The sequence below is a fragment of the Sceloporus undulatus genome, chromosome 1 (genome assembly GCF_019175285.1).
Source record: "Sceloporus undulatus isolate JIND9_A2432 ecotype Alabama chromosome 1, SceUnd_v1.1, whole genome shotgun sequence".
NCBI classification, from domain to species: domain Eukaryota; kingdom Metazoa; phylum Chordata; class Lepidosauria; order Squamata; family Phrynosomatidae; genus Sceloporus; species Sceloporus undulatus.
Window position 1 is genome coordinate 29,161,126 of NC_056522.1, and position 14,307 is coordinate 29,175,432.

Consider the following 14,307-nt stretch of genomic DNA (forward strand, 5'->3'; position numbering starts at 1 on the left):
GCATCCAGCCTCAGAGTTGAGTCCAGGAGCACACCCAAGCTGCGAGCCTGAGATTTCAGGGGGAATGTAACCCCATCCAGCTCAGGCACAGCCCCAGTTCTCTGATCTGCCTTACAACTGACCAGGAGCACCTCTGTCTCGTCTGGATTTAGCTTCAATTTGTTTGCACTCATCCAGTCCATTACTGACAGCAGACACTGGTTCAGCACAGAGACGGAGTCCTTGGAGTCGGATGGAAAGGAGAGATAGAGTTGGGTGCCGTCTGGATACTGATAACACCGCACCCCAAAACTCAAGATGATCTCTCCCAGCAGTTTCATGTAGATGTTGAACAACATGGGGGACAAAACAGAACCCACGGCCATGGCCTAGGAGTCCCCCAACAATACTTTTTGACTCCGCTCTTCCAAAAAAGACCACTGCATAGCAGTGCTCCCAGTCCCATCCCAGAAAGGCGGCTCAGAAGGATACTATGGTCCATGGTATCAAAAGCCACTGAGAGATCTAGCAGGACCAACAAGGACACATTCCCCCGTTCAGTTCCCTGCAGAGGTCATCTACCAAGGTGACCAAAGCTGTCTCTGTGCCATAGCCAGGCCTAAAGCCAGATTGAAATGGATCTAGATAATCTATTTCATCCAGAAATCCCTGGAGCTGGGAGGCCACCATTCACTCCAGAACCTTGCCCAAGAATGAAATGTTAGAGACTGGCAGATAGCTATCTAGAATGGGGGGATTCAGGGAGGTCTTTTTCAGTAATGGCTTCACCACAGCCTTCTTTAGGCAGGATGGAAATTTGCCTTGCTTTAGTGAATAATAATAATAATAATAATAATAATAATAGATTTATTTCTAGCCCGCCCTATCACGGAGAATCTGGGCGGTTTACAACAATTAAATACATTAAGGTTACAATAAAATCCAAAAAAGAAAAAAAAAACCAATTCCTATGGCCATCCCCCAATCCCAATGTTAAAGCAGGATTAAACAATCATAATATAAAAACAGTAGAACAATAAAAACATTCGATTAAAATTGGGAGGAAAATAGGCAGATGAGGAGGCATTTTCGTAGTTGTGATCATGTTCATGTCAGGTTCGTATCCATATCTCTGTGTCACAATATCTGGGGAGGGGTAACTAAGTTGGAAAGGCCGTCTGGAGTGCTTTCTTAAAACCTGTCAGAGTGGAAATATGGAGGATCTCCTCTGCCAGGGCGTTCCATAGCTTTCGAGCAGCAGTAAAAAAGGGCCTCTGGGAAACTGATGTCAGCCTAGATCTTTTTGGCTGTAATAAATTCTTCCCAGAGGACCTTAGTGTGCGGGACGGACAGTAGGAAAGAAGGCGTTCCTTCAAGTATTCTGGACCCGAGCCATGTAGGGCTTTAAAGGTAATCACCAACACCTTGTACCTTGTCCAGAAACTAATTGGCAGAAACTAATTGGCAGATTTCAGAAGCCAGGAAGGGCAAGGATCCAGTATGCGTGTGGTGGCCCTCACTTCTCCAAGGATCTGAGTCACATCCTGAGGCTGCACAAACTGAAACCTTTCCAATAATATGGGACAAGAAGCACTAAGATTACATCCACTGGACCTGTCTCAACTACAGCATTCAAGTCAGAACAAATCTGAGCAATTTTGTCTGCAAAGTGTCTTGTGAATTCCTCACAGCAAGCTGTCGAGTGGTCTTTGTTTCCTTCTTGGGGACCAGAATGTAAGAGGCCCCTGACAACTCAAAATGGATGACACTGCAGATGCAATGGTGACAGAAAAATATAGTTTCTTAGCTGCCGCCACTGCCACAGCATAGGGTTTCCAGTGGGTTTCAGCCCGTATTCGGTTGGATTCACTCTGAGTCTTCCGCCATTGTTGCTCTAGTCTCCATCCCAATTGTTTCATCACCATCAGCTCCCTGGTAAACCAGGGGGGCATGTCTGGCTCCACTTTTTGTGAGGGGACCCTTAGGGGCAGTCATGTCCACTGCCCTGGCAATTTCCCTATTCCAGAGATCACCCAGGGCTTCGACAGGATCACCTGTCAAAGCAGCAGGAAATTCCCCAAGAGCCATCAGGAATCCATTCGGATCCATAAGCCTTCAGGGTTGGTCCATCTTAATTGGCCCTCCACTCCTGCAGAGGATCAGAGTCTCAGTGACTGAGTTCCAGCAGAGCTGGGCTACAACTCCCAGAATCCCCTAACTAGTGGCCATGCTGGCTGGGAGATTCTGGGCACTGTACTTGCAAAAAGGAACTTTAAATTTTGCTTTGATTACAGTTTTAAAAACAGAACAGAGTTGTCAGTAAAGATTTAGAATGATCTAACCTTTTTGTTGCCTAGTCATTGATTTGGGGGGAATATAAACACTTTAGTTGAAATATTGCATTTTAGCTGAAGTGTTGATTTAAAAATATCCTTTGGAACAGAATAGCCTCTAAGTGATTTGTTTCTTTTATTCAAGCGAAACATACTCACACAGAGTATAGTATTGAAAAAAAGCACTCTTCCACACTAATTGTAAATGCATGTGATTTGCAAGTATAAAAAGCTGGCACTTCCCTGCAGCTGTGCTGAGCAGTTTGCTCCTTTGGCAAAGATGCCACTCATGGAAGCTCACAAGCTTGCTTGCAATTTGCCCCCTAGGTTTGCTCCCCACTGAGGGGATGGGGAGTTGTGGCAGGGGGGAGGAAAATCATGGCCATTACGCTTGCAAATGAGCCTTGAAAAGGAAAATAAAATAAAACAAACCTGCAAAACCATTGCACTGGAAACTCAATATTATTTTGCAAGCCTATTTAGCTGAAGGGCCTGAATGAACTGCACACTCAGTTAGAAATAGACTGAGCCACTAAATGGCACCATTTAAACACACACACACACACACACACACACACCACAAAGCAACAATGGACTAATGACTTCTGACTCCAGAGTTTGTGCACTGCTCTACATGAGGATGAAATGAATGAAGTTTTTTTAAAAAAAATCTGAAAAGTCTGCTGTTATAAATTGCTAACATTATCTTGTCGACCTTGAGATACTCATTTTCTAGATCGCTGGTATTTGCAGAATTTCAACAGTGTAGGAATTTGAGTAGGAGCAAATAAAAAAAATTTACAGTTATATGTAGATTACTCTATGACTAAGTATGGAGGGTCAACACTCATAGTGGACATTCTGTAGACATTTAGCAGGCATTATGGGCATCCAGAAGCGTATTATGTATATGTATGTGTTTGAGAAGGGGCAAAATTACTTCATCATTCACAAATAAATGTTGATCTAACCATTTCAATCCATAATGTATTTAAAAGTTCCCTAATGGATGTTCTTGGACCAGCACAGAAAAGATCATCCCTCACCTGAATGCAAGTGGTTATAAATAATGGCTGGCATCCTGTTCAGTATTTATGATGATGTTAAATCAGATTTAACAACATCATAAATACTGGAATTCAAATTTGTTGCTTTCAGTAGTGTAGTGTAACTAAGGCTGCATCCACGCTGTAGAAATAATCCAGTTTGACATCACTTTAACTGCTATGTGCTGTGGAATTCTGGGAACTGTAGTTTTGTGAGACATTTAGCTTTCTGTATCGAGAGAGCTCTGGTGCCACAATAAACTACAGTTCCCAGAATTTCATAGCATTGAGCCATGACAGTTAAAGTGGTGTCAGACTGGAGTATTCCTGCAGTGTGGATGTAGCCTGAGAGTGTACCTCAAAGGAGGTAATCAGATGTCCCCCTTTTCCAGGATATGTCATACATAGGGATGCCATATCCCGCCTGCAGGTGGGACAGTCCTGTTTTTGCCGTCACCAGGCTGGTCCCGTCCCGGTTGCCGCCAATTCACGGTTTTGAGCCCACATCACCACGGCTGCTCATGCGGCCGGCCACCCACTCCTCCTCCACGCGACCACGCCGCCCACCCACCCACTTCCTCCTCCTCTGCGCAGCCGCGTCACCTGCCCATCTCCTCCTCCTGCTCCTCCGCACAGCTGCCCGCAGCAGTTACTAGCACTCGTCCCGCTTGCGCACCTGCGTGCGGGGCTAAAAAGAGGAGCTCATCCCCTTGAGGCTGGCTGGCCAATGGCAGAATAGCAAGGGTGGGGATTTTTCCAGCCCTAGTCTGCCATTGGCCAGCCTCAAGGAGGAGGTGGATAGGCTTCTGGGCCAGGGAGAGAGGAAAGGGCTCTTTCCTGGCACCACATGGTGCCAAGGAGGAAGAGGAGGAGGAGGTAGATGAGGTGGTGAGTGGCCATTTCAAGTGTGTTTTTTTTTTTTGTTTTTTTTTTTGCAAAGTGTGCTTTTTCCAAACTTTGTTTTTGGTGTTTTTTTTTGTGCTTTTAATGCTAACAAATCTGCCTTGTTTTGACAATGATAGTGATGATGATGATGATGATGATATCGATATCAGTCAGCTTCTGAGGCAGGCGCTCACTGTTTCTGACGCCAAGAGAGTGTGACTTTCCAAAGTGTGTTTTTTGTGTTTTTTTTGTGCTTTTAATGCTAACAAGTCTGCCTTGTTTTGACAATGATGATGGTGGTGATGGTGGTGGTGATGATGATGATGATATTGATATCAGTAAGCCTCTGAGGCATGGCCAATGTAAGTTGCTCTGATTTTTACAAATTCATGAGCAGTGAAGAAAAATCAAAGTCCCTTGACCAAGTACACTTCTGAGAAGAACAGTTGGTGAAAGAAACCTGAAACTGAGGGCAAATCCACTTCTTGTTAAACCACCTTGACATGTTAAATATGCATAGCCATGTTAACCCATGTTAAGTGTTAAACCCAGAGTGAGTGGCAGCAGTACAGGCATTTAACCACTGTGTCACTGATAGACACAGAATGTAACTTTGAGAAAGCGGATCCTATTGCATTTCCCTGTCACTGGGGAGTATGCAGCCCATTTGCAGCTTGGGCTCCTCCAGCACCTTTTTGAGAACAGGGTTTTCCTGTTCTTGAAAAGATGCAGCAGAAGCCCGAGTTGTAAACAGGCTATGTACTGCCCAGCGACAAGGAAATGCGATAAAATCCACTTTCTTAAAGTTACATCCCACGTCTATTGCAGGAGCAAAGCAATGCGATACACTCCATAGCTGCATCTCCTGATGCAGGATCTTGGTCAATATTTTATCTTCATATTTTTATTATACTTGGTGGCCCATGAGGACCCTTCAATTTCTATTATTTTATTACACCGGGTAAGCTTCTCATATATAAAGAGATAGCATTAAATTCTATGTACGGATGTAAAAGCAGGACAGTGGGGAAAGCTGACAGAAAAAAATGAAATAATTTGAAATGGAGATGAGTTCTATGGATACCGTGGAATACCAAAAAGACAAACAAATGGCTCTTAGAGAAAATTAAGCCTGAACTATCACTAGAAGCCAAAATGACTGAACTGTGGCGATTGTATTTTCAACACATCATGAGACAGCATGTCCTATTAGAATAGATAATACTGCTTTGTAAAGTGGCAGGCAGTAGGAAAAAAAGACCACATGAAAATGGATAGACTCAGTCCTGGATCTGCAGGATGACTTTAGCTCCACACACCTGAATTTTCAGAGATCTTTCTATGAACATTGAGAGTGGGGGAAGGAGTAATCCCTCTTCTAGTATGTTTCTTGGCTACTTCCATGCCATCCAAAATGTTGGAGATGGAGGTTCATCCAAGACAAATGGTACTTTTCCAGAACTTATAGCAAGTGTATGGTTTTGACCAAGTATGTTTCAGGCAACTATGCTGATGGAGAACCCATTCACAAAAATTTAATTGTCAGGATTCAGAAGAGACTTTGTGAGGACATCCAGACAAACCACAAAAAAAATAAAATATTTCACAGTAGTGGTTCTCAGTCTTTGGACTTCCCAATTACAAGTGTTGGCTGCAGCTTCTGGCATAAATCTGAAGTATCTGGAGATTCTGATGTTAAGAACCATTGATTTATAGGACTATTTGGGAGTGTTTTGCAGGAGAGAATGATTATTGGCTATCTTGATTACATATGATCTGTGCTGAAATAGGTGCCTGGTATTGCGCACAGTGATAGATTTGAACCTGAACGCAGCCAGGAACTGCAGACGTAGCATGCCTGATACAACAGGCGATGCCCATGTAAATGCCTGCTCCAGGATATGCATTAGCATAGGATTAAATAATTAATTTAAAGCTGTGAACCTATATACTCATTTGTCTGAGACAATGTTCAACTGAAAATGAGAAGACTTACATCTGAGTAGACATACTCAAGATTGCACTGACAAAACATTTCCATCTGTCATCTCTATTGGCATAAGAAGGAATACATATTCAGCTATCTTGTCTGTCAGATTTTTTGGCCCATTCATATTGTGATTAAAAACAAAACGAAGAGGATTGCCTAGCGTGTATCTGTAAGCGATGCCCTCTTCTTGGATATTGTTTAGATTTGATTGCATTGCATTATAGGATGCGCCATTACTAGTTTAACCTCTCCAAGGTTTTCAGCTGCTGTTTTATTTAGCTAGACTGACTACACCGCCTACAGCAACTCTGGCCAATGATTCCCCCAGTGGCATGCATGAGCTGCCCTGTTCTACTGCAAAAATACATTATGGCTGAATTTACCCTGAGAGTTTGGAAAGATCTAAGGTCTTTGGAGACTGAAAATGTGTTTTTTCTTTGTTTTAGCTGACAGGATGAGCCTCTGGCATTTTAAAGTGCAAGTCATTAGCATCCACAAGGGTGATGTTAATATGTCTGTGTTTCAATCTCAAGACATTTTCCAGTTGCTTCTGCCACAGCAATCTCTGCCATCTCAGTGCTTTTCAAGCCCCCTGTGAATTAAAGGGAGCTTTGCCGTGCCAGCAGGAATCACAGTAGACTTCCGCTCAGGCCAGTTGCTATCTGATTCAGCCCTTGCAGTGGTTGACACACATTGAGAAAGGATTGCCGTTCACGTGTAGAGGAAGAAGGGACAGGGAAGAGAGGAGAGGTTTTACGTTTAATAATGTATAATTATTGCATCGTAATCAATCAAAAGGGAAGGTTGTGGATGAATATGGAGGAAATGTCATGTTGTGTTGAGGAACTATAACACTAGGGTTAAAAGAAAAACATCTCTTCCCAGTTTGCCACTCCATTCTCAGAGAGCACATCTGAGGGGGCATTTTGGAGGTTACAGCTTAAATCCAATGGTTAGTCCCCAACTAGAGTAAATCATTACATCAAAGGGATTTACGTAAGTGTTGATCTTTCACTCGGCAATTGATTCCACAAGTGTGCTCTAGTTGTGATCATGCTACACAAATAGGAGAAGTGAGGATAAAAAGGAAAAAAAAACCTGCTGGCAGTTAATGATCCTGCTGTGATCTTTAAATGTCAAGGCTTGGCCCCTCTCCTCTCTGAATGAAAAAAAGGAAGCTCAAATTGGGAGTACTCACTTGAATTTTTTTTTTTAAATCCATGTCTGCTGCTGATCCTCATGGCTGCAAGCTGCTTTGGAGTGGCTAGTGTAGACTCTGTTGCCTCCTCTCCCTCTTTCCCCTCTGAAGGTTTCTCAAACAGTAGCCAGCAGTAGGACTCAGAGGGAGGAAGCAGTATTTGCTTCCTCGGGTGTCAATGAATATGATGCCACAGGATGACTGCTTTCTGACCTTTCCTATCTTCTTAATAGATTTTCCTGTTCTGTTTCCACTTTCCTTGCCTAAATGGTTAAAGCCACAGAACAGCAGTGTTGCCAATTTCTGGGGAATTGCCCGGAATCCAGGGAATTTAATTAATTTCTTTCTGGGGATTTTGACTCAATATTAATAATAAATATTGGGGAATTCCAGGGATTTTGGATTTTGGTAAAACATTCTGGGAGTATCTTCAAGGCTTGTTGGCAACACTGCAGAACAGTTTCCTGTCTTGGGAGATTATCACGTCCCGTACCCAATCCGGATTTCGCCCGCACTTTGCAAAGAATGTTCTTTCAAAAAGTGCCGGAGAAATCCAGATCAGGTACTGGATGCCATGATCGGATATGGGATGTCTCTGACCTGGGCATGGAGGCATGCAATAAAATCATGCTAGTTTAAGAATGGAAGCATACCAGTTTGGCACCATTTCTTATCACACTTTTCCTGATAGCACTTTGGTAACCCATGGTTGCATGATCTGTTTTCCACACTGCCAAATGCAGTCTTCTGATGGGAGGTAGGGAGAAAGAGAAGCTATTGCAGCTGCCAACCATCTCCCGAAACCGGCTGCTGTGTGAATGTGCAAACAGCAGTCAGCTTTGGAAAGCTGTTGATGGCACAATCACTGTGAGGAGGAGAGGAGCAGAATCATGCCAACTCACACTACATTACAGAAGCAGCAATGAAAGGGACTTATCGTGTGTGAAGGCAGCAATCGGATTGAGACTGAGAGCCTACTGACAAGTGTTGCCTGTCAATGAAAAGGTGTGTTACAGTCACAAATTACAAGGCAGCAGCAGGGCGGACACAATGTTGTATGATAAGAATCAACTGAAGACACTTTTATTCTGTTCTCTTTTTCTAGCTCAATGTGATAAATTTCCTAGCTTTACTTTATTTTATTTTAAGTATTTTGGTATTGCCTCCCAACAGTTAAGGGCACCCAAGGAGATGAACAAATAAAAACCAATTTAAAAAATAAAAAGATAAAAACATATTAAGATACTCTTTGAAAATGAGTACTGGTATTCATTTTTAAAATCTGTAAAAAAAATCTTAGAATCTATTTTTGAAATAGTTAAAACAATGGTACTCTTCTTCTTCTCTAGGCCCCCTCCCTCTCTCTCTTTCCCCTTCTTCCCCCTGCCCTGATCCTAAATATCTTCATCATTCCTCTCTTTTTCATTTTCCTCTGATTTCTCCAACATCACTTCTCACGGCATTCATCATCAGCATTTTTCTTCCCTCTCACTATGGAGATTATCGCACTGCGTTCTGAGAACGTTCCGTATCATCACGTGATGAGAACGTTCCTGGAACGGATATTACCGCATTAGTAATCAAAACGTGATCAGAACGTGATCAGAACGGCAGTTTACCGCACTGTGATTCCTTTTTCTTGAAACCGTTCTCAGAACGGTTTGCTGTATTACGTTTTGTGGGCTGTGTTCTGATGACGTCGCCACTCAGTGGTTGGACGGCTTGGGAGAGGCACTGCTCCCAGGAAAGAGGGAAAAGGGAGGCTTGGCTTACTGAAATCCCTCACCTCCCTTCCCCATAGGAATCAATCCAAAAACGGAGGTTAAAAAAGAGCAGTGAGCCCTATGGGTCTTCCTCTGGGGAGGCAGAGGATGCTTGGCTATGGGGATGTCCTGCCATCTCTCTCTCTTCCCTCTTTCCCCATAGGAATCAATCCCAAAAACGGAGTTTAAAAAGAGCAGTGAGCCCTATGTGTCTTCCTCTGGGGGGCAGAGGGATGCTTGGCTATGGGGATGTCCTGCCATCTCTCTCTCTTCCCTCTTTCCCCATAGGAATCAATCCAAAAACGGAGTTTAAAAGAGCAGAGAGCCCTATGGGTCTTCCTCTGGGGAGGCAGAGGATGCTTGGCTATGGGGATGTCCTGGCCATCTCTCTCTCTTCCCTCTTTCCCCATAGGAATCAATCCAAAAACGGAGTTTAAAAAGAGCAGAGAGCCCTATGGGTCTTCCTCTGGGGAGGCAGGATGGATGCTTGGTCATGGGGATGGGTCCCCTTCCACTGCCATCTCTCTCTCTCTTCCCTCTTTCCCCATAGGAATCAATCCGAAAGGAGTCTATGGGGAGAGAGATGTTAGAAAATCTCTCCCAGAATGCAGAGCCAAAGGGCTCACCTCTGCTCCTTTTAAACTCAGTTTTTGGATTGATTTCTATGGGAAGGGAGGTGGGGGATTTCAGTAAGCCTCAGGGACTCTGGCCGGGAGAGTGCTTCTCAGCCTCACTGGGAAGTCTTCCCTCCGAAGATTCTCTTGGGAGGGAAGGAAGGCAAGCGCCCCCCCCCCAGCTTGTCTTCCCTCCGAAGGGAGTCCGAGGATTCTCTTGGGTGGGAAAGAAGGCAAGCCCCTATAAAATGTTGGGGCTTCATATGCTGGCATATGTTTGAAGAAAATAGGATAAAACCTATGTAACTTGATGGGCCAAGGGCAGAGTCCCCTCCTTGGCAGCCTGGGCTTTAAGGGAGCTCCACGGAGGTCTCTTCAAGCGGAGGGAAAGGGAGGGGACTGGACCAAGGGCAGAGCCCCGGCAGCCATTGCAGCTCTTTAAACCGGTTAGAAAATAAGAGTCCTCTGCTGTCATCCCATTTCCCCTTTTTGGCACCTTGACACCCTTTTGCTCCTGTGTGTGTGCATGTAATGTGTGCCTTCAGGTTGTGAGCTTCCCTTCCCGCTTTAACTCTTGTCTGGCTCTTTGCTATGGAATTCTGGGAGTTGTTTGCTTGCTTTTGTGTGGTGCTCAAAACAGAGGAGCTTTTGTGGGTTCCCTCCTGGATTGAAGGAAAAGAAGGTCCTGGGCATCCCTGCCTCCTGCATTGTGACAGCACAGGAGCCCCACTGGACATGACACTAGAGGCCCCCCCCCAGAAGCAGCCAGACCCTCTCCCTCTTGCTCTCTGCTCTGGTCTCCTCTTTCCCTCTCTCTTTCTCTCTCTTTCCCTGCTTTCCTCTTCTCTTCCTTGTCCCACCTTTCCTCCCTTTTTCCTTCCTTCCCTCCCTCCTTCTTCCCCCCTCTCCCTCCCTCTCTCTCTCTCTCTCTCTCTCTCTCTCTCACACACACACACACACCTTCCCTCACTGCAGTCGCTCGCCTCCCTGTCTCCCTGCCTCCCTGCCTGTCATTCTTTCAGCCAATCAGGAGACGGAGGAATGAGGGAACGGATTTGAGAACGGATAAGAATACCGCACACACTTCTGTTGGAACGTTTTCATCATGTTTCAGCTCGCTGGGAACACATTCAAATCTGTACCCTCCTGGAACACATTTGGAACACATTTAATCGTTCTGAGAACCCGATTGGAACACATACGTGCGGTATACTCAAATGCGTTCCGTTCTCATCACGTGATGAGAACGTTCTCAGAACCCAGTGCGATAATCTCCCCTGTCTCTCCTATTCTTTCTCCTTTGCCTCTCTACTCAAACAAAACTGACTCCTCATCCAGAGGAGAGCAAACATGTGTTTAAATAAGTGCTTGCATTTTTTTTTAATGTATGGAAACAAAAATGGGAAATGCTGGAAATGTATGGAACACTCAGGAACATTTTATCATATGTGGTGGTTGTGCGTAAAGGTTAAAAATATTGGAAAGATATACATAATATAATCCAAAAAAATATACAAACAAGAGTATCCCCTAGAACCGGAATTATATTTATTAATCATGGTTGTAAATGAAAATGCCAGAAAGATCTTAAAACCACTATTGTATATGATAGCAACTGCTAGAATAATGCTAGCTAAGTACTGGGGAAGAAACGATATGCCTAGTATTGATGAATGGTTGAAAAAGTTGCTAGATATAATAGAAATGGACAAAATAATATTGTCTCTTTCAGATAAAATGACTGAAGAAGAATGTATCTGGGAACCTGTAGTTGCTTTCTGTAAACAAAGATGTTCTACATGAGAGTTAACAGGAGAAGACTTTTAAGTATAAAGTATAATTTATGTAAGAAATATTATTGATAAATATAATGGAGAGAATAGTTACGTTAGAGTTTTGTGATAATGAAGCAGAAAAAAGACTTCGGAATATGCACAGTTTCTTGCACCAAACAAAACAGTATTTTGAATATGAGAGGTAACGTGCTAATGAGAAAATATTAGGGTAAATATTGGCTATAAATATGTGTAGCAATGATTAAACAGAGTGTGGGGGGAGGGGGAAAGAAAGGAAAGAATATTGAGACATTATGTGGGAAGCATTGTATATTAATTGTAAATATATCAATAAAGATTACATATATAAAAATTAGAGCTTGCATTTTTAAAGTGATTTTTTTTTCTGTTTAAAACAAAACTGGGGAAACTTTATTTCATTGAAATGTATGTGATCTTAAGAAGCAGTGACTACAAACAAAGTTGGTAAAAAAAATGGGGGGGGGGTCTGTTTGAAGCGGAGCCTGGAAAATATAATTTCCAAGCAGATAAATATTTTCTTTTTAATAACCTTTTATTTTTATTTGAATGATATACGTTGAATAATTATGCTCAATGGATGTGCTATTAAATTATGGACTGTTTAACATCACTGGAAGGGCTTCTCTCTGATATCACCAACGGTCACATCTTGGCTCTGAAATATCAGAACCCGGGATGCCTCTGACCTGACAAGTCTGTGCTTGTTGTACCTTCATGTCATTTCTGACTTATAGTGACCCTAAGGCAAACCTATTACAGGGTTTTCTTGGCAAGATTTGTTCAGAGGTAGTTTGCCTTTGTCTTCCTCTGAGGCTGAGAGAATGTAACTTGCCCAGTGGGTTTCCATGGCTGAGCAGGAATTTGAACTCTGGTCTCCAGAGCTGTAGTCCAACACTCAAACCACTACACAACCCTGGCTGTCCTGATAAATTTACTCTTCTGCCAAGTGGAGCAGAATTTTTCCTTCTGAAATGGTATGCACCCCTGTCCTCCATTTCATTCTTACATTAGCTGAAAAACCCCCCACAAGTTTCAACTCTGTCTGCAGTTTGCTTTACTTTGAACCTAGAAATGGATGATGTTCTTTGCAAACTAATTAGCCGACTTTGTGTCAAAACTCCCAGCCTAAGTTAATTAGCCCATCTCCTTTTGAAAATACAGAAGTGAAGAGTTCTGCGAATCCATTTCTGGCAGGTAATAGATTCAGAAAGGGGGAAAGATTCTGAAATTTGAACACACACACATGCAAACACACTCTGCATCTGAGGAAGTGGACTGAAATCTACGAAAGCTCATGCTACCAACTTCTTTCTTTCAGTTCATCTCAAAGGTGCTGCAAAATATCTTTACATATTGATCTTACAGATGAACACAGCTATATCTTTTAACTTTACTTTTAAAGTGTCACTTCAGAAAGTATCTCGCTTAAGACTTATTTACAATTGCCCTGAAAGTTTGGCCTTAAATTTTTTTGTTCCCTCTCACTTAGAAGCAAGAAAGGCAACAAGGCAAGATGTGATAAATTACTGCAGCATCAAAGATGAAAGTGAGCTGCAAGGACATGAAAAAGGATGAAACTGAAGGCATCCAGATAGTGTCCTGCCTCAGGGACTGCCCAATGGCAACCCTAATTGATGCAAGGGACAGAGTCTGTCAAGGAGAGCAAAGGCCCTTTGGGAAATGAAGTAAGTTGGGGGGGGGGGCGAATCAAGGGTTCATCTTTCACCCCTCATGTAACATCTGAGTATGGATGTTCAGCATGTTTTGGTCAATTGCTACTTGCTTTAACTGGAAGGAATGTCATAAAGATTCCCCTTTTCCTTCTCAGACACTCTGCTGGCTATTCCCCATAGTTTCAAGCTCAGCCTCAGACTACATTCCCATGACCAAGTGTAATGTAACCTAGTCTAATCAGAAGAGGTAAGCAAGCAAGGAGGAACGGAGGCATAGGCGTTAAACCAAGCAAAAGGATTTGATTTGATTTCTTTCTTTTTTTCTTGAGGGAGGGAGAGAGGGAATATTTATGTTTTGGCCATTCCTGGCAGACACGCCTGACCTTTTATTTTGTCATCCAGAACAGAAATGATTCCCAGCGTCTTAAGCCCTGGTACTGTGCCAGGTAAATTATTCAGAAACGAGAGCTTGGGGTTGTATCACCAGTGGTTTCATCCTGTGCATCCAAGCCATATAAAACGTGAAGAGTCAAGGGGACGGAGCCACTAGAATAAATCAAATGGATGGTGACATCTATCCCAAAGGACAGTGGTGACGATATGTTCCAGAGACTCCAATAGTGCTTTTATTAAAACGCTTTGAAAACCTTCACTTGCCTATGTATATAACAATGTTTTTTTATTTGCTAACGGTAGCAACAGCTTGTCATAGGGAGAACACGCCATGAGTTAGGATTCATATATAGATTTGACACTGTCTGACCTAACTTCTGTTGAGACTGGGAATGGCTACACCACAGAGACAGCCCAAGACATTTTGCTGCCTGAGATGGAACAGCAAAAAGTGTCTCGCTTTGCCCCACAAAGCCATTGTATATACTGCAGGAGGCACACCAAGTTATTTTGGTACTTGAGGCAGAAAATTCTACAAGCCTTTCTCTCTTTCCTCAGCAGTTAAAATACAGTAACAATAAATTAAATAACCATTTGCTGTCCTTTTGTGTCAACA

At 43.1% G+C, this 14,307-nt stretch overlaps 1 long non-coding RNA gene across 1 annotated transcript; it reads left to right on the forward strand.

Annotated features, from left to right (window-relative positions):
• Positions 1 to 4,159: 4,159 nt before the first annotated feature.
• Positions 4,160 to 13,810, forward strand: LOC121929638. The gene is made up of 3 exons (XR_006103710.1): positions 4,160 to 4,246; positions 13,115 to 13,310; positions 13,701 to 13,810. It is a non-coding gene; the product is annotated as an uncharacterized LOC121929638 (long non-coding RNA).
• The last annotated feature ends 497 nt before the right edge of the window (positions 13,811 to 14,307 follow it).